Source organism: Cavia porcellus, unplaced genomic scaffold (assembly GCF_034190915.1).
Source record: "Cavia porcellus strain 051 isolate PalLab524CR breed Dunkin Hartley unplaced genomic scaffold, mCavPor4.1 scaffold_4, whole genome shotgun sequence".
NCBI classification, from domain to species: Eukaryota; Metazoa; Chordata; class Mammalia; order Rodentia; family Caviidae; genus Cavia; species Cavia porcellus.
The window spans coordinates 18,241,532-18,260,363 of NW_026947487.1; the positions used below are offsets into that span (position 1 = coordinate 18,241,532).

General features: G+C 32.5%; 1 protein-coding gene across 2 annotated transcripts in view; it reads right to left on the bottom strand.

Annotated features, from left to right (window-relative positions):
- Klhl1 (kelch like family member 1) overlaps positions 1-18,832 on the bottom strand; it is a 382,405-nt gene that overhangs the window by 314,511 nt on the left and 49,062 nt on the right. The window lies entirely within an intron of this gene.

Consider the following 18,832-nt stretch of genomic DNA (forward strand, 5'->3'; position numbering starts at 1 on the left):
ACTATCTGAAATAGTACCACTGCGGGTAGTTAGCATCTCTCCTTGTTTCATCTTTCAATAATATTGTAAAATAATAATAAATAAGTTGAATTAAAATTATCTGAATTATTTTAATTCATACAAGAACACACTGAACTTTTCATATTACATTTCCCATCTCAATTAACTAAAAATTCCTCTTAAAGTGTCTGTTAGGAAGATATATGCCTAAGTGTTAAATATAATATTTACATTTTGACAAATATTATTCAGATTTTCTATTGTATAAATATGTAGTCTTTGAATTTGGAAAGAAAAAAAAACTGATTCTTCTCTATCCTCTCACTTAAATGAACTTGTTGGTAATGCTTAGCAGCATTGTTAGCATTTTTTTTAAATTCACTATTTATTATACTTAAAAATAAAGGCCAACTAATTTACAATTATTATTAAAAAGAAATGTAATTTCACTGCTGAGCATCTGGATAACTGCTAGTCGGTCAGTTTTTAAGTAGTTGACATTCAAGGACTTAACTATATTTCTGAGCTCTGTTTCCAGTTTTGGTTAGGACTCACTGAGTAGCCTTGGCAAAGTCATTTAATCTTCTGTGACCCAGTTATCTAGCTATTAAAAGAAAAAAAAACATTTAACTCCCATGAGTTTTATGTCCACTAATTCATATTTGAAATTACTTTTAAAACACTTTATACATAGCACAAATTGCTATTTGAAATACTGTACCAAAGCCAACACATAACTCAGAGAAGGTAGCCTTGACTCATACTTCCATCATCTTAAAGCTGTGAATTCCTCCACAATCATGACTTTTCCAAGGGAAACAATTGATTAATTTTTAAAAACCATTAAGTCAAATATAACACAATTAGGGACAAAATAATCCATCATAAATTATGCACACATATGTCCTTTTATACTTCTCTCTTGATTCTTTTCCATTCTGAGTGTTTGTTGTATAATTCCTTAGTTGCAATAATCCTCATAATTAGTCAACAAGTGTTTTCTAAATGTGTTCTTTTTATTCTAAAAACAAAACCATTTCATTTATTACACATTTATGGAAGATTTATCATCTGTAAGGCAATTTAAGGGTGTAGCAGACCCAAAAATGAGTTGAAAGATAAACAGAGAAAGAAAACAAACAAATATGGTAATCTGAACCTCATTAAATACAAAAATATGAAAGAAATCAAAGCAAAAGACTTTCAGATTTGTTTGGAAGCAGCGTATGCCTGAAACATTGTTGAATTTATTCTTATAAATACATATTTTAGTTTAAAAATACTTTTTTCTCATAAGCATGTATTCTTATTTAGTAAATTGAATGTTTCAGATCAGATCTTTTGAGTAGAGAATGCTATCCACTTTCACTCTTTCACAAGAGTGAGCCTCGTAGTGTAGTTTCTAGTGTAACGTAGATAATTTCTCCAATCTGTGTTTGTGCATGTATGCACACTTGCACGTGCACTGTTTGTAAAGTTTTAATGAAGTGTAACCCGTAAATCTGAAAAGGCCTCCTCTTTTTAAATGCCTATTTCATTTCATCAAGTGTTTAACTGACTTGTTTGGAATACATGTTTTCTTGTTATTTTTAAATTTCTTTTTTCTACTCTTTTTATAAAGTGCAAAGAGAACACAATGTTGACTGTATTTCTGGTAGAGCAGTTGCAGAAAAGTTTGTGTTTTCAAATAAGCCAGCAGAATAGAACATTTTAAGCTTAGGATATGATCAGCAAAAGACTAATAAATCATAAACATTTCTTGTGTTTGTCATTTCTGGTGTTTCTTTTATGTGTAAAAGAAAATCTCACAAAAATAAGACAGGAAATATAATCAGGGGAATGACAGTGACTATACTTGTGATGATGTTTTACATTAATTAATCTATTTGATAGTTACAAGTCTTCTGGTAAGAAAGGTCACTTGTTCCTACTTTACAAATAAACATGCCACTCAGACACTACAAGCTAAGTTCACAGAGTCTACAATTAGATACAAATTTGTCTAACTACACAGCACAGGATTGTATGACTTAGCATACCAAATCCTGTAACTGTACCTCTGCATTCTTATTTTATCACACCCAAAGCAATCAGTCAATTACTTTCCTAAGGAGGATTAACATGAAGTCTCCCTTTTACAATAACAGTGGATGCTTCTAATAAATTTATTCATCAAATAGTTATACTGTGCTTGACATTATGAATGGTGGCCTCAAGAAAAAAATGTTTATTCCCTCATGTAGCTTATAAATATACTGTCTTACCATAAATAGAACTATTGTAGACTAACCACTGAAGAGTATAGGAATGCATTCAAGTATCAAATGTCTACAGTGCACTAAATCATTTCCTAAGAGTATAGCATTAAACATGATTTAAGATATAAAACTTAAGAACTAAAAAATGTACTTCAATCACTTTGATTTTAAAAGAAAAACACATGTTTTGATTAAAATAAATTAAAAACAACATTATATTCCAGTTTGGAAATGAGTGTATTATATGAAGAATTGTATTATGACTCAAATTAGCTTAAAATGAAAAGCAGTATATAAGAAATCAGTGCAATTGACATATATCAATGCAAGCCCAAAATTTGCCCCAAGGTGTAGAATCTTGTGAAGGTCATTTTTAAGAAACATATTGCTTCATTCATTTACTGTTTCTCAATAAAATTATACAGAATGCATTCATTAAGCATGATACACTAGCATCACTGGAAAGGAAAATGCTTCCGACCTTTAGCAAATGCTCCCACTGCCACACTTCAGGATTTCAATTCAGCAAAACAAATTATCGTCATAATAATTCAAAATTATAGTTCAACAAATGAATCACAAAATCTTAATGAAACAAAATTAAATTCTGACCCCTAAAGTGCAACCTTTACTCTGCCATACATGTTTTTAATTGTATCCCAGTTCTTGCTTTGGCTAATTCTTGATTTCCAGAAAGCAGCAAACAAACAAACAAAACAAAACAAAACAAAAACAAAAAAACAAGCAAAAAATGCAACAATAGCAACAAAAAACAATGCTGAGCATTTTCAAAGAAAAAAAAAAAAAACACCTTGGGGTTGGGGATTTAGCTCAGCAGCATAAGCATCTGCCTTGCAAGCAGGCAGTTGTGAGCTCGATCCCTGGTACTGATTAAAAGAAAAAGAAAAAGCACCTTATATAAATCTGAGCGTCTGTTGCTACTTCTAAGGCCTAGGGGCCAGTTCTTACTGTCCCTGGACCTTGGCACCTACACATCATAATGTGATTAAGTTATTGATGAAATTTTTTTATCAAAATCCAATCACTTCCCATGTATTCCACGAGGTTGAAATTTCACCTCTTAGTGAGTGAAATCTGGCAGGCAATTCAAGGAAATTTGTAGAAGAAGAAAATTGTGTTACTACACAAATTACACTATATTTTTTTCACTAGATTTTTCAGTAAGTCTGATTTGTATGGCCAGAAATATGCACAGTGACAGCAATGCACATGATGAATTGTGATTATTCAACTTCCAAACATGTTAATGTTACTTACTGTATACAGCTACCCAAATTATGCACATATTTCATAAAATAATTTGGATCTTTTGAAATTTTTTCCTTTACCCATACATTTATATTGATAAATTGATTTTAATTGGTAAACAGACATAACTCAAAAATTCCAAGCAGATATTGTATCAATTTTTTCCATCAAGATAGCCAATTAGAAAGATTTGTTTAACCTGTGTACAACGCTTTAAGAGTACAGAGGTACTGGAGTGAAATTATATATAACTAGACTACAAAACATATTACACATCGATTTGCTTGAAATGAGTCCATACCTTTTGTACGTATTTTACATAAATATAATTTTTTAACTCTGCTTCACTGAAAACAAAACAGGAAGAACCTATAATAAATATTAAATACCAAAATTTAGTTCAGAAAATGTATTGTTTTTACTATTTATTTCTATTGTAGGAGAGCTTTCAGAAAAAGACTATTACAACTTATAGATAAAATAAAATGTGTAGATTTAGAAACTTTGTGTCAGTAACAGCATAGTAGAACAAAGATAAAATCAATTCTTCTAACTAGAACCAAAACCACTTACTTTATTTCTATTTTAAAAGCTAAATTGAAGATATATAACTAATTTCTAAAACCCCCAAAATAACTTTTCGTTTATAACAAAAAGTTTTTATATTTATAATATGATATCTTTACTAACAATTTATCCCATTTCATAATACTAGTGTGCACCTGGTCTGAATTTCCAATAAAATATTAATGTTCCACTAAATCTGTATAGAAATAAATTGCACCTACTTCACTATGGCTCCTGTCATCTGTTAGAGAGTGTAACTGTTATCACCATAAGCATGTTTGAAATTTATTACATTTCAGATGAGGGGGTAATCTGGCTACAACATCTGTCACCCCATTGCTAGCCAGGGTTGAAACAGCTGATCTGGCTGGTCAGGCAAGTGATCCCTTCCTCCCTCACTGCTCCATGTGCATCCCTCCTGATGATAAGTGTTTGGTCTAAGACAGGGACTGGACCTCCTAGTATATTGCAGTGGGTGGGACCACCTAATCAGCATGCTTAAGACAAACTGAAACCAACAAAGACAGAAACCGCGCCTCCTATATATGCCTGTATGGAAGGAACAAAAAATATGAGATGAGGTGGCAACAAGAAAAGGTCCTCAGTCCCCAATCCTAATAACATTGATCCAGGAAAGGTAAATGCAAAGGACAATGAGGACAGCAAATCAGACATGGCACCAGTAGACATAAAGCCGTATCTTCGGGACCTCATAGACAAGTTCAAAAGTGAAGTATTTAACCAAGTAAAGCAAGATATAAATAGAATAATTAAAGAAATGCTAAGCACCTTCTGTTATGGATTAAGAACTGGTGGTCAATTTAACACCAGCTGGATTACATCAGCATGGCATTGGGCGAAGATGCTCCACCTGAGGAAAGTTGCCAGGATACATAGGTGAAGAAGAAGGGAGATGTTGAGGGCTGAGGTGTTAAGGAGGCATTGTGGGTTCTCCTATGAGTTGCTGTCTGAGCTGTTGGTTCTCCTGGAGAAGCTTTGGTCCTCATTTTGAGCATTGCTTCCTGGCTCCAGAGCGGTAGAGGTGCTGCTTGGTCTCTGCTTTCTAGCATGTACCTGACTGCTTGTCGTCGGAGGAGCTCAGGGCCCCTGTGTCACTGAGGACAGCTGTGGTGCCTTTCAGGATAGCCCTGGTCTTTGTTGTGAGTGTGACTTCTCGGCTCCAGCGTAGAACCCTCATCCCGCTAGCACAGCTCCTTCATCCTGCTGGCATAGACTTTCTGGCTTCCACTGCTGACTCTTAGGTCTTCTGGGCACAGATCCGTAAAAGAGACTAGTGTGAGTCCTTCTTGTGGGCTCTGGACCTCCAGATGGACTCGTGGGAGGCATTGTCCTGAGCTCTGCGTTTTTATCTGGACTCATGTGGGACACTGCAGTGGGATTTAGGCTCTTGACTAAACAATCTATGTCTTTGGTATTGCGGGTAGTTTTCTTGAATTTTCCTGTGTTAACTTCAGGTGACCATTATAAAAATATTATAAACTCCATGTCCTAATTCTAGTTGTTCTCTGTGTACAACCCCTAACTACAACACCTCCCCCAAAAAACAGATGGAAGAATGGAAGAAATAAAGGGGGGTAATTGTTTGATGGAGAAAATAGAGAAACTATAGAATACACGAAGTAAGTTCAAAAAGATTACCAGGAAATTAAAAACTCCATTGAAAGCTGGCAAATCTGCTTAAAAGAAACTAAGGATAGATTATCTAAACTGGAGGACAGGTTTGCAATGTGGGGACATGAAAGGAAAAATTTCTTAAAAATAACAAGGAAACAAGCAGTAACAATATAATGGCTGGAAGACAACAAGAGGATCTATATCTTAGGAATAAAGAATGTGTATAAAGAAGCAGGGGTACAAACAAAGGAAATGCAAAGGTTATTCACAGAAATAAACAAGAAAAACTTCCCAAACCTAGGAAAAGGGAAAGATGCTCAGATGTATGAGGCATACAGAACTCCAGCCACCTACAAGCAAAACAGAACTACAACCAGGCGTATAATAATCAAAATCCCAGAAATCCAATATAACATTAAAAGCTATCAGAGACAAGAAACAGATCACTTACAAGGGAAAACCCATCAGAATTATGGCAGACATCTCAGCACAAACCATCAAATTGAGAAAAACATGGGGCAAAATAACCCAAGCCATGAAAGAAAATAATCTCCAGCCCAGATTGATGTATCCTGCACAATTGTCCCTATAAATTAATGGAGAAACAAGATGCTTCCAAGATAAAGAGGAAATGGGAGAATTCATAACCACAAATCCAACTCTACAGAGAATACTAAAGGACATTCTAAAGATAGTTAAAAGCACCAGCATTTCAGGAACAGTGGCAGAGAGGCCTCAATGAATGGAGCAAAAAGCGAAATGAAGACAGACGACTAGTGATGGAAAAAGAGCACAACAGAAATGAGACAGAGAAGGTTGGATATAATTTCTAATATAGATGGCCTTGATACACTAACTTAAGGGAAAAAAGAGAGAATCACAGAGGTAAGGTCCACTGAGATGCTCTTTATAGGAAAAATAATTAACCTGAAGAAGGGTATATGGACCAAAATCAAATATGAGAAAACAGAACTCAATGTTACACAGAACCAGAGAATAATAGGGGTAACTGGATCAGTATTTATGGATAGGTTGAACAGACAGGCTTTAATAAGTGAAGAAATACAACTAGAGATCAAGTCCAGGAGTGAGAAAGTTCAGAAACACTTAGGTAAATAGCAGGTTGCTCCCCCAATATAAAACTGAGAGTGTTAGGGAGACCCAAAAATATACAGTACATCCTGGGGGAGTGAAAGGGGAGAAATAGTCTTAAAAAAGAAAGCAGAAGATATTGCTAATATAGTGTGTCAGGAATTAAAATCCTTATTACTTGCACCACTCTGCTTGGATAGAACTTGTTCTGTCCCAGTTTGTATACAAGCACTGGAACTGAGGGCACAGACAGCTGTCCTGAAGACATCAGGATATAGCACAGTGGTCATCTTATATTTCTTATTAACTTAATCCAGATCCTTGTATGACTGATACTGTTCTATCATGACTGATCTTAGTTAAATCTGATTTGTTTAATTACTGCTTATTAGCGATAGATTTTATTCAAAACTGTTAGGTTGATAGTATCAAGTTAAAGAGTATAGACAACTCTACTGAAAATGACAGTGATTCACAGTGATTCTGACTTGATTACTACCTGTTTTTGTAGCTCTACATTATCAACAAAGTTGTATTTCTATTAATTCTGTTATTTACTGATACATGTAATTATACTTTATCTGATGATACAGCCAATTCTGTTGATAACAAGGGACAGCACAGTGACCATGGTAGAACTCCTTATACAGCAATTTTATATGTCTTTTTAGTTTTATGTGTCTATAGGAATATGTTTATTTTCTGTTCTGCTTTGTTCTGTTTCTCCCTCTAATATAAAAGGATAGAAATACATGTTAAGACTCTTGCTTGTGTAATATCTATAAACAGTTTATGAGAACTGATCTTATGACATCTGATGAAATGAACAAATACTTTGAAGGAAAAAAGTGGGCACTGCAGTACCTGGAGTGTCATGTGAAATCCAGCAATACTATTAATCTTTGTTCAGAATGATTTTAATCTGCTATGTTTGGTTTGGTCTCAACATAAATGAAGATATGGATAAATGCGTACATGTCTAAGTGTGTAGGATTGATATCCATATTACTTAGTTTTTGTTGGATAGTTGAACAGAACTGTTTGCAGTTTCCTGTTGAATTCCCATTTATATGTTCCACTTTTGTATCTTGAACAATTATTTGTGGGGGGATAATATGTATATATTACATCAACTAGTGTTTTATTACTGCTTATTTCTTTTCTTTGAAAGTATGTACTATTTCTGCCCGTTTTCTGTTTTGTTTTGTCTTTCTTTAAATAAAATTTTAAAAAAGAAAGAGAGATTGGTCAATGGTATAGGAGTAGCCACCTTCCCTTGCTAGAATTTCCAAATAATTTATTACATATCAACATATGCTGTGACCTATAAATTTAAAATGATTCTTTATGTAGATCAGATGATAAACAATAAGTTTTGGTGCAGAGTACATTATTCTATATTAATTTCCTAGCAAACTGTAAAGTAAGAGAGGAACATATTTTTCCCCATGAATCATAGGAAGAGAATGATGCTAATATAATTTATCATTCTAGGGATATGGAATTGGAAATTCAAACTTAATGTACAGATTTATTTTAGCTTAGCCTACACTGAACAAAAGAAAAATTACTTGTAGAAAAATTTAGATACTGACAAAAACCAATATATCTTCAGATACATCTGGAACTGAAAAATATCTATACCTATGAAAAATGAGAATACATCTAATAGATAACTTATTTGAAATGGTAATTTTAAAAATATTTGCAATAATCTGAAATATAGAATTAAAACTAAAAACAATGAACTTTATGGTTTAAACTTACTGTGAAAATATTGTTACATTTCATTAATCATTTAATTTGATAAGATGAAACTATGAAACTATCTTGGCTTCTAATTTTATCATATTATTTCAGAAACAGAATCTATCCAAAGTTTGCAATTAAATTTTTGCTTTTCTTTATGTTAGCAAAAGGAAACTTTTCGATTGAAATTGGTTTGTGTTACATAAATATTTATAAATGATACTGGTGTTTTCTTAAAAAAAACAAGTCCATAAGATTCTGCTTTAGAAACCAGCTTCTGACTCAGTATTAAATTTTTATCTGAAAAGTTAAAGCTTTATAAGTTTTAAGTTTATAAAATATTAACATGAAGATTGCAAGTCTGATATGTTAAAGCAAGTGAGTTGGGGCCTTGCTCTTTTTTTTTTTTTCAAACTTTTCATAAAGAGTGTGAGAACTGAAACACAGTACATATCAGAAATTCCCTACAGCACAATGGTGATAGAGTGATTTCATTTTTAATTGTCATACCTGGGATTCTGAGACTAAGTTAAAATAAATATTAATCTGGCCATTTAATACACTTTTATGAAACACTAATTTATTTCTTATAACAGATTAATTATGCTGATGCAAACTTCCACTACTTTAATCCATATAAAAGTATTTTAAATAAGATCAAAAGCTAGATAGCTTAACAACTTTTAGTGATAAAAACATATATATATATATGTATACATATATATATAATATATATATATGTATAACATGTTTTATGAAGGAGATTTCATAGTATTACTTATCATTTCTAACATTTGAGTGTCATTGTAATATTTTCAATGGTTTTATAATAATTAACAAATTTTATGAAAACAACTATATTACTAGGAAATTGAATCTTATATTCCCCACAGCTAATTATCATACATAAGTAATTATTTCTCTAATAAAATACTTAGAATTGTAAAGTGAAATCAATAATGGTGAGTACATTGGTATCGGTTAATATCAAATGATTAACTTGTTAGCATATAAAGCATATCACTGAGAAAGGCATTACAAATGCTTAAATTTCCAATTAAAAATAGATGAGTGGACTTGGGAAATATGATGTTCCACAAAACAATCATGAAGGCATCTTCTCTTGTGAAAAACTGAGGCCTGCCAAGCTATTCTTAATATTGCATATATAAAATATATTTATAACATTTTAATTAAATCATAATTAATAATTATTTGCATTTTCTATAACCTAAACCTAACAAAATAACAATTTGATGATCCTTCCAGTTCACAGTTAGAAAATGACAGTGAAAGACAAATAGTTGCATCCACTGGTGATAGTTGTTGGCTTTTGATTGCTGCTCATCAGTTTTTATAGGCAATTTTAAAAAATCCCAATATTACCCAGGAGTTTTCTGTACACAGTGTTACACACTGTCGGCTTTGAGAAAAACTAATGCAGTACATACTTGACATTTACCATGTAGAACCATAGAGATATTTTCTTTAAAATAAAAAAGTAAGGACTTTTAGTATAAACTTTCTACGCTAAATTTAATTCATAAAAAGAAGTTTCAACGTTGGCATTTGGCTAATGAAAGACAGACACATCAGATTAAATATTTAGTTGTAGTGTAATAGAACACACAAGCAAGCTGTTGCTAAAAAAGTATTCAGTCTAGATGAATGAATAACTCAAGGATTCTGGGCTCCTTTCTAACTGAGATTCATGATTCTGAATTTCCTTGCTGACACTGTAGCATATCTGCCTGTTTGTTATGCTGAATTCTCAAAGTTAGTAACAGACTGCTCAGGAAATACTTGATATTTATAATTGACTTTTTCTTAGTTCAAAAAAGATTCTGAAGCCTGGGGTGGTGCACATGCCTGCAATCACAGCACTTGAGAGGCTGAGGCAGGAGAACTGTTGCAAGTTGGAGACCAGTCTGAGCTACAAAATGAGCTCAAGGCCAGCCTGACCTGCATATTGAGACCCTCCCTCAAAAAGCCAAAAAATAAAACGACTGTGACTTAAGTAATTAAAATAAGAAGTAGTTTCTCACCTTGGGCATTATAGAAAATCAACTTCTCAAACTATATGAAGCTATATGCTTATGAGATATTTTTATTTATAACTCTAAAAATATTTTCTAATATTTGAGAAACCTGTATTTCCTCTTATTTGTCTTTCATCTCTGCTCTTTCAACAACTTATAGGACACTGAGATTCAATTTAGTTCAAATTAGAATCCCAACTCTTGGTAAGTAGTAAAATTTTTGATGCACAGAAAATAGGTTTGCTCGATTAGCAGTAGAATTCAAAGTTTATGAAGTCAGTGAAATATGAACTTTGTCTCTTGACATTTTGAAATTAGTGTCACTTTTTAAAGTAATCACATTTTCCACTAAACATGAAACATTAATCACTAGCAGAACTGGTGAGAAAGGGAAGGTAAAAATCTGAACATTTATTTTTTCCATTTCTCCATTATGTGAGAAATGTGTGCCATAACTGTTTTCTTCAGAAACAAATTACATCTATAAAAATATAGTTTTTATCTTAAAAATTTAGAAGTCACTATCATACTGAAGTTGTCTTCAATTTGAGAAAATTCCCTAAAATTTGACTAAGTAAACATATGTTTGCAAAAAATGCCTCTAGATGTATCATCATCTATTTAATACTAGTTGATTTTTAATATATTTCAACTAATTTTATGTTTAATAACATAAGGTAGAATAGTGTATTTAAAAGAACCTTATTAATGTTTGTCCTTAAAAATACAGTAATAAAATTCACAATTTTTATTTTCTCTGAGATAGGCTGCTCTTTCTCTGAACTGTGTAGATGCGAACTGTAAATTCACTTCAGCATTATTGTGAGGGGGAGAAGCAAAGTGCTGTTTTTTTTTTATAAAGTAATTTTGAGAAAATAAGACATTATGCTTAATCATCATGAAAAATAATCTTTAGATGAAAAAGAAATGAGTGCATAATTGAATGAATGAATTCAATGAATACAAAAAAAACAGTAATTATAACAATAAACATACCAAGGTGTTCTGGGTTCACAAAGAATGACTGTTAATTCAATTGAGGAAAATAAAGAATAGCTATGTGGGAATAGTGTGATGTCCCTGGAGTCTTGAACAAATGTGTAGAATTTCAAAAAATAAGAAAAGAGATGAAAAGAGTATAGCCAAATTTATGAATAAAACATGGGAAGTTATTTAACTACAAGACCTCAAGGAAGAGAAAGACACATGTGGAATTTTGAACACCAAATTTCATGTATTAAATTACATGAAAGATAAGTGACAGCTAGATCTAGAAAGCATTGAATGCAGCATTAGGAAATCTATTCTCTATAGTGTAAATAGACATGCTAAAGTATTGTGAAGAAGTAGAAATAAAATGTGTGCTTTTCAACGTTTACTCAATGAATTTTGCTAAACATACATTTTAGCAGAGAAAGAGTTTAAAGACAGGAAAGTTAATTATGACCTATTGTGAAGATCTACTTAAACAACCGATGGATAATAACTTAAAAGAATAGAAAAGTATTTCCAAGATAAAAGGATTTAAATATCAATTAATTTGGAAATAAAATAAGGAAACTCATTAAAGTATCCTTGAAGGTTTTGCATTGACCACATTTCTACAATCTATCTTGGCTTCTTGACATTCAACATCATGAGTTATAACGTGGTTTTAGATGGTTACATTTCACTATAGAACAATGTTATTTATTTATTTATTTATTTATTTATTTATTTTGTCTTTTTCCTTTTTATCGGTACCAGGGATGGAACTCATGACTGCCTGCTTGCAAGGCAGGCGCTTATGCCGCTGAGCTAAATCCCCAGCCCCTACTACAGGACAGTTTTGCAGGTACAAGAAGCTTGTTACAGTTTCTCAACACTGTCCTTCCTCTTTTGCCTTTAGTGCCCAGTGGTATCTTGGTTACTTTTGTCTCCTTGCTGAGACAATATACCCAACCTCCAAACTTAGAGAAGAAAAGGTTTATTTAGCTCACAGTTTTGGAGGTTTCAATCCATAGTCAGCTGGCTCCAAGGCAGGATGTGTGGCTATGTGGCGACTGTTACTGGTGGCTTCAAGCCATAAGAACAGAAAGGGAAGAAGTGCTAAGCAGGCCTCCTGCCCTTCCTTAGGAGGAATAAATATTATATGTCAATTACCTGTCTCTAAGATGTTTCAGCACTCACACAGCCAATGCCAGTGCTAGACAGCAAACCAGTCACAAATGCTAGAGTCAGCACACTTCCATGACTTCATGAGGCTTTTTGGGGACATTTTAACATACCACAACAAATGGAACCACTTCCAGCTAGTTACTCCCCTACCACTGTGGTCATAAAAGCACAGTCCCAGTTCCCTTGTCATTCTGTTTTCTGATCCCACATGTGACAGATTTTATGTGCTTTTGGGTGATATATTAAGCTCATTTTGAAATGAAAGTTTTAAAACCTAAGAATCTCATTAGCTTCTCTATCTCCTCATTCAATCTATTTTGTAAGCTATGACTCATGTACAATATAACTTTCTATTATCAAATATAGGACACTCAAGGAACATACAGGCTCCGTACAGATTCAGGTAAAAGAGGAAAGAATGTCCACTGACACTCACTGTGCTATATTCCACATACCACCTATGTTCACTGAGAATGGTATCAAAGAGTAATGAGATACATAGTACAGTCTCCAGAATCTATAGAAAAAGTATTTCCACAAAAATTACTTACAATATTATGATTTAGCCAACAAAAAAAGAGCTTATACAGATTAAACTCTATGTTTGCTATGAACATTAATTCGAGGTTAAAAAGTGTGTATTATTTGTGTCTGAGTTTTTTCAAAATTGTCTGTGAGAAAAATCCTATCTGAATATAGCAGTGGTTCATTAACATTTTGTATTGTTTAATCAAAGTAGTCTAAAGGATGGATATGCTACATTGAATTTTATAAATTCTACTATTCAAAGATATTTGACTATTGCTAGTTTTGATTCATTTATATAATATTTAATATGAGCACATTTAGGAGTGAGACTACTGATTCATAAAATATGAGTGTAGTCATGTTTAACATATACTCCTATATTTTAACAACATTATATATATATACAAATTTGCACTGCTATAAGTAGTTGTGCTTTAGCTTCAAATATACTAAATATTTAATAGTCTATTCTTTCAAAAAACTTTAAGATGTCTTGTTTTGTATCTTGTTATATATCATTGTATTTATTTGCATTTAATTAGAGCATTTTGATGATTGTTTTCAGAACATTGTCTGCTCAAGTGTTTTGCCATTTTTAAAAAATTAGTTTTCGAAACACTCTAATCTATAAAATTACATTTTCTAGATATATTTATTTATGCAACTTGCATTAAAATTCTTAGATGAAAATATTGATAAGGACTGGGGATATAGCTCAGAGACACAGCACCTGCCTGGCCAGTGTGAGGTCATAAGTTTGATTCTCAGTACCAAAAATTTTTTAAAAAATGGGTTGGTCAACAATTTCCTTCAAAGTGTGCAATGTCTTTTATACAATGCAAGTTTTTAAATATGCTAAATTTCAAGAACAGAAAAAAGGGAAGTCAATAAAGATGAGAGAAGAAACCACCTCCAGAGGTAAAACTGAGCAACTGTGGGTTAACTGTAATGCTAAGTTCCCTGAGAAAGTTGGTGGATATCACCTGAGCCACGTACAGGTACAGCTATAAAGAAATGTCAGTGGAATATAATGGCCTTGGAAATCCTATAGAGTTTCCCACTCTCCCTAACCACTGCTCTCCTTCTACTTCTGTAATCATTTTGCTTTGCACTGCCCAGCAATGAAAAGTTGCCCTGTGAAAACAGTATAAAAGTAATAGCCAAACCTTACTCTGGGCTCTCAGGAAAACACGAGTCCTCTGTGGAGACAATGGAAAACAAAACATCTCTTTGCTTCTAATCTCCGTGTCCTGTCAGTTCTGCCAGGGATCCCATTCATTTTTCTGCTTCAAAGGTAGTTAGGCATTAACGTTCTTGTGGTAAGTTAAGGATCTTGTGAGATGGTGTTTTGAGTGAATATACAAATTTTACAATATGTTGTATATTATCTTTTACACAAGTGTTACAACTTGTTTTTCAGACCCTCAGCCTTAGCCTTCATTCCACCTACTGTGATAATTTTTATAGTCTTTCTCAGGATTGCAATGCTTCATGATTTTAGTTTGATTTATACTAACCTAACTATAAGCTTCACAAGGTGAATGATCATTTTATACCATTGCACTTTTACTGCCTCTATCCAGTAGAATAAAAATGTTGTGCATAAATGAAGAATGGCCAAAAAGAAAAAAATAGACTCCCGCCGAACTACTGTATCATTGACTGCCCACATTTGTCCTAGGTCTAAAGCATGTAGAGAAAAACTAACTTCTCAACATCTGCATGATGCTCTTACTGGGAACTGAACTAAATCTACAGGCTGAAAATGTTTGACTAATATATACACGTGTGAAATCACTACACATCTTATATTTTATTGCAATTGTTCAAGGAAGTTTTTTGGCTCCCTTTTCTAGTCAAGCTCACCCCAAATAAACCAGTATATCAAGTAATAATGGACCTTATTTCTATCACCAGAGATTATTTTTAGCTGTTATAACATTTTCTATAAATTGCTTTTTATAAAATAAATTGTTGTGTGTGTAGCCAGTTTTGACCAGCAACTTTTCAAAATTATTTTTTCCTGCTGAATCAAAAAGTCTACAGTGTAAATGTATCATTTTTTCTTTTCAAAATAAAAATTTTCCTTTTTATTCTTTCCCACATTTTGAGACATCAAATACTGCTTCAGATTTCCTAATTTTTACTGACAGCAGTTGAATTTCTAACTATAACATTATCAAGTTTGTAAGCCATTAGTATCAGAAAACATCTCTGACTTTTTAATTGTCTTTTTTTAACAAGCAAAACAAAAAATGGTTGAAAGACAGAGAATTCCAAAAATAGTAGAAAATTAACACTAGTTAATATATTAATATATTGCATATTGTTATCTTACAAGTAGTTGCTCAGGTTACAAGATCATATATATATATATATATGTATACAGAACCTCTGACTTTGAAATATTTTGATATTTTCATATACATGTGGAGTAGTTTTTATAATTTCTTTTCACAAAGATAACGCTAAACAAATCAAATTGACCATGATCCCTCTCATGTTTTGAAAACTAATGTTCCATCTATTTGCTCGCTCTACCTTTAACTGCTGAAATTACTTCAACATTTCCTAAACCAGACTCAATCATAATTTACTATAATACACTACAAGAGAGAATGATGAAGGAAATTTTCATGGTGGAAATAAACACTGCATTTTTGTCGTTTGTTTTATTTCTGATACTCTTTAAAATTTTGTCACTCTAGTTAATAGTTTTGAAAGCTTACTGTGTTAGAGCAACATTTCAATGGCCTATATAGCACCACGTGTTGCTTGGATTTGAAGAATTTATATGATTATGTGAAGGCAGATATTGTTAAATAACTAAAACAAAATTGCTGCTTACATACAGTTATAAGGAGTTCATTTAGAAGAATGAATCAAAGTTTAAAAGATGGAGAGTGTGATTTGCATAATCATCTATATCTTGACAAATCATGATTTCTGGATACTCCAACTCTGTTTATTGACTCCAAGAACAGATCCCTTGGGATCAATAATTTTTTGCGGAGGGTATCAAGGATCAGTCTTATGATCTTGTGCTTTCCAGGCAGGTGCTTGTGCTGCTGAGCTAAACCCCCGGCCCAGGAAACAATAATTCTTAAATATTAATCCACCAACTGTTCCTCCTTCAGTGATTGTTTTGTGTTTACAGGAAAATGTCATTCTAACTGTAATTGCATGTATTATAAAAAGTCATATTAAACATCATCTAATTTTCTATAATTTCAACGCAGTATATGCAGGATTTTGTAACCTTTAGTAATTGAGATCAGGCACCTTGCTTATAACATGACCACAGTAACATTACTAGTTTCAGTTTCTTAATTAAATCTCTCTAGACTATGGTACATGAGCCAATTTGCCCTGCTGTTTGAGCCATGTTAGGAAGAGAATAAAAGAATAGGAAAAACGGAGATGCAATTGATTAAGAGTAGAAGATTGAATGCTAATTTGTTTGTCTATTTTTACCATTATCAGTGACAAGAAAGCAGCCATTCTTTTATTTCATTTTCTTCCTTTAACGCTAGTAAACAAAAATGCCTTGTAGCAGCATGCAGAATTTGCAATACAATTTCAAGGACAGAGAAAAAATATAGGGAAAAGGATGATTGCCCCCTGTAATGTTTTTTCTTCATATCCAATTATTTAGATGACAAGGTAGAAAGTAAAGGGGACTAATGTGAACTTGAGAAAACCAGACCTTTTACAGGATTACTGTAAAGCCAGAAACAGTGTCTTTGTTCAGAGATACCTGAATACTGTTGATGTAAGGAAGTAGCAGGTGGTTTAGCAGATGGTAGTAAGAATTCCCAGTTTTACCGCTAACATTCATTGCTTCATCAAAAACCAAGATAAAGCAAACAATATTTAAAAGAGAAGGCTAAGCATATATAAACTTCTTTTATGGAAACCAGTGAGCTAAATTTTGCATTCTACAGTGATTATCTGAGAGAAATTAAAGTATTATCTTGAGACATTGATAAATATTTGTATCAATTTGTTCAGACAAAAATGTTTTTTAAACTACAGACTATAGCATAATTATTCAAAATAAACAGTAATTAACTGAACTAAATCAAGCAGCACAAGTATTTGCAAATTTACCCTGTGGTTTACCAGCTGTGCTTTTTACTGCCTGCACTGTGAATTTATACTCATGCTTTGAGTTCTCAAGAGGTGGTAGAAAATTGAAGCATGTTTTCTGGAAGCATGTTAAGAATCGATAAAATTACTAATTTACTCACTCTAAGCTATCTAAGAATAAGAGATTTATTTTTAAAAAATAACTATAAAGCAAGTTTAACAATCCCTTGTTGAGCACCTATTATATGTCAGGAACTCTATGAAGCATGGGGATATGAATTTGAGTTACATGCGGACATTGAATGAAAATAACTACGGACAGAAGAAAAATATTGATTAATTATTTAAAGCCATATAGCTGTCTTATTATACCAGAAAAATGATCAGAATTCTTCTTTAAAAATACATTAAGAAAGTTGAGGGAATCAAAAACTCTATACTCTATTTTCAGTTTGGTCAAGGATTCACAGTCCTTCCTTGGTAGTGAGAAAAGTTAGTTCCAGATTGTGGTGATGTTGGAAAAATCTCTTCTTCTCTTTGGCTCCAGAAACATATAAGCCTTATGAAGTGTGTTGCAAATATTTTCAATGTTGCAGTTGAATTGTAAAGGGAGATTTATTTACAACATGATGACCTGTGTATTGGTAGGCTGTTGTATTGGTAAAGTATTAGCAGATTACTGAATAGATACTGACACTCACAATACATGTCTTAATTCCAGTGATAGTGACCAAATTACATCACAACAGAAAGAAAATAATCATTTTATACAACAAATCTTAAATACTACCTACCTAACCATGTTACTCCATATTTTTAAATTCAAATTGATTTTTTTACATATAAAGAATCATTGTTAACAACACTGTGTTTCAGATGCAAATTTGGCCCTGAATATGAAACATTAACAAAATCAAGTTCTTACCCTCATAGTCACACATTATGATTTCTTTCAAATTTATAGATCAGTTTCGTAGGATAAACTTGTTTTATTCATGATCATGCATCTACTCCCTGAATCATCTTCTACCATTCTTTTATAACCATCACAGTCCTCTAATAACATAACTGATTGAAAAAAACTTTACCCAATCTAGAAGGATGTACAGAAGTGTAGAAAGCCATAACTGCTACATCATGAGCCCTCATATGAATAAAAGTTCCAGAAATACTGCAGACCTGCACACTGACCACCACAGATAAACTAATCTACTTAAATGTTGATGTTGCTGCATCTGCAGAGATGATCAAAATTTACCAGCCAACACTGTGGGGAAATGAGAGACACCTTTAAATATCTCCATGAGTTTGAAGGCTATATTTAATATTAATAAAATTATTGACTGGGTTTTCTTTTTGTGTATTATCAGAGTGTATATGCAGACACTCAATCACATATAAATCAATGCTAATTTTAAATTATTTTAAATGTTAAGTATTTTCATTTAC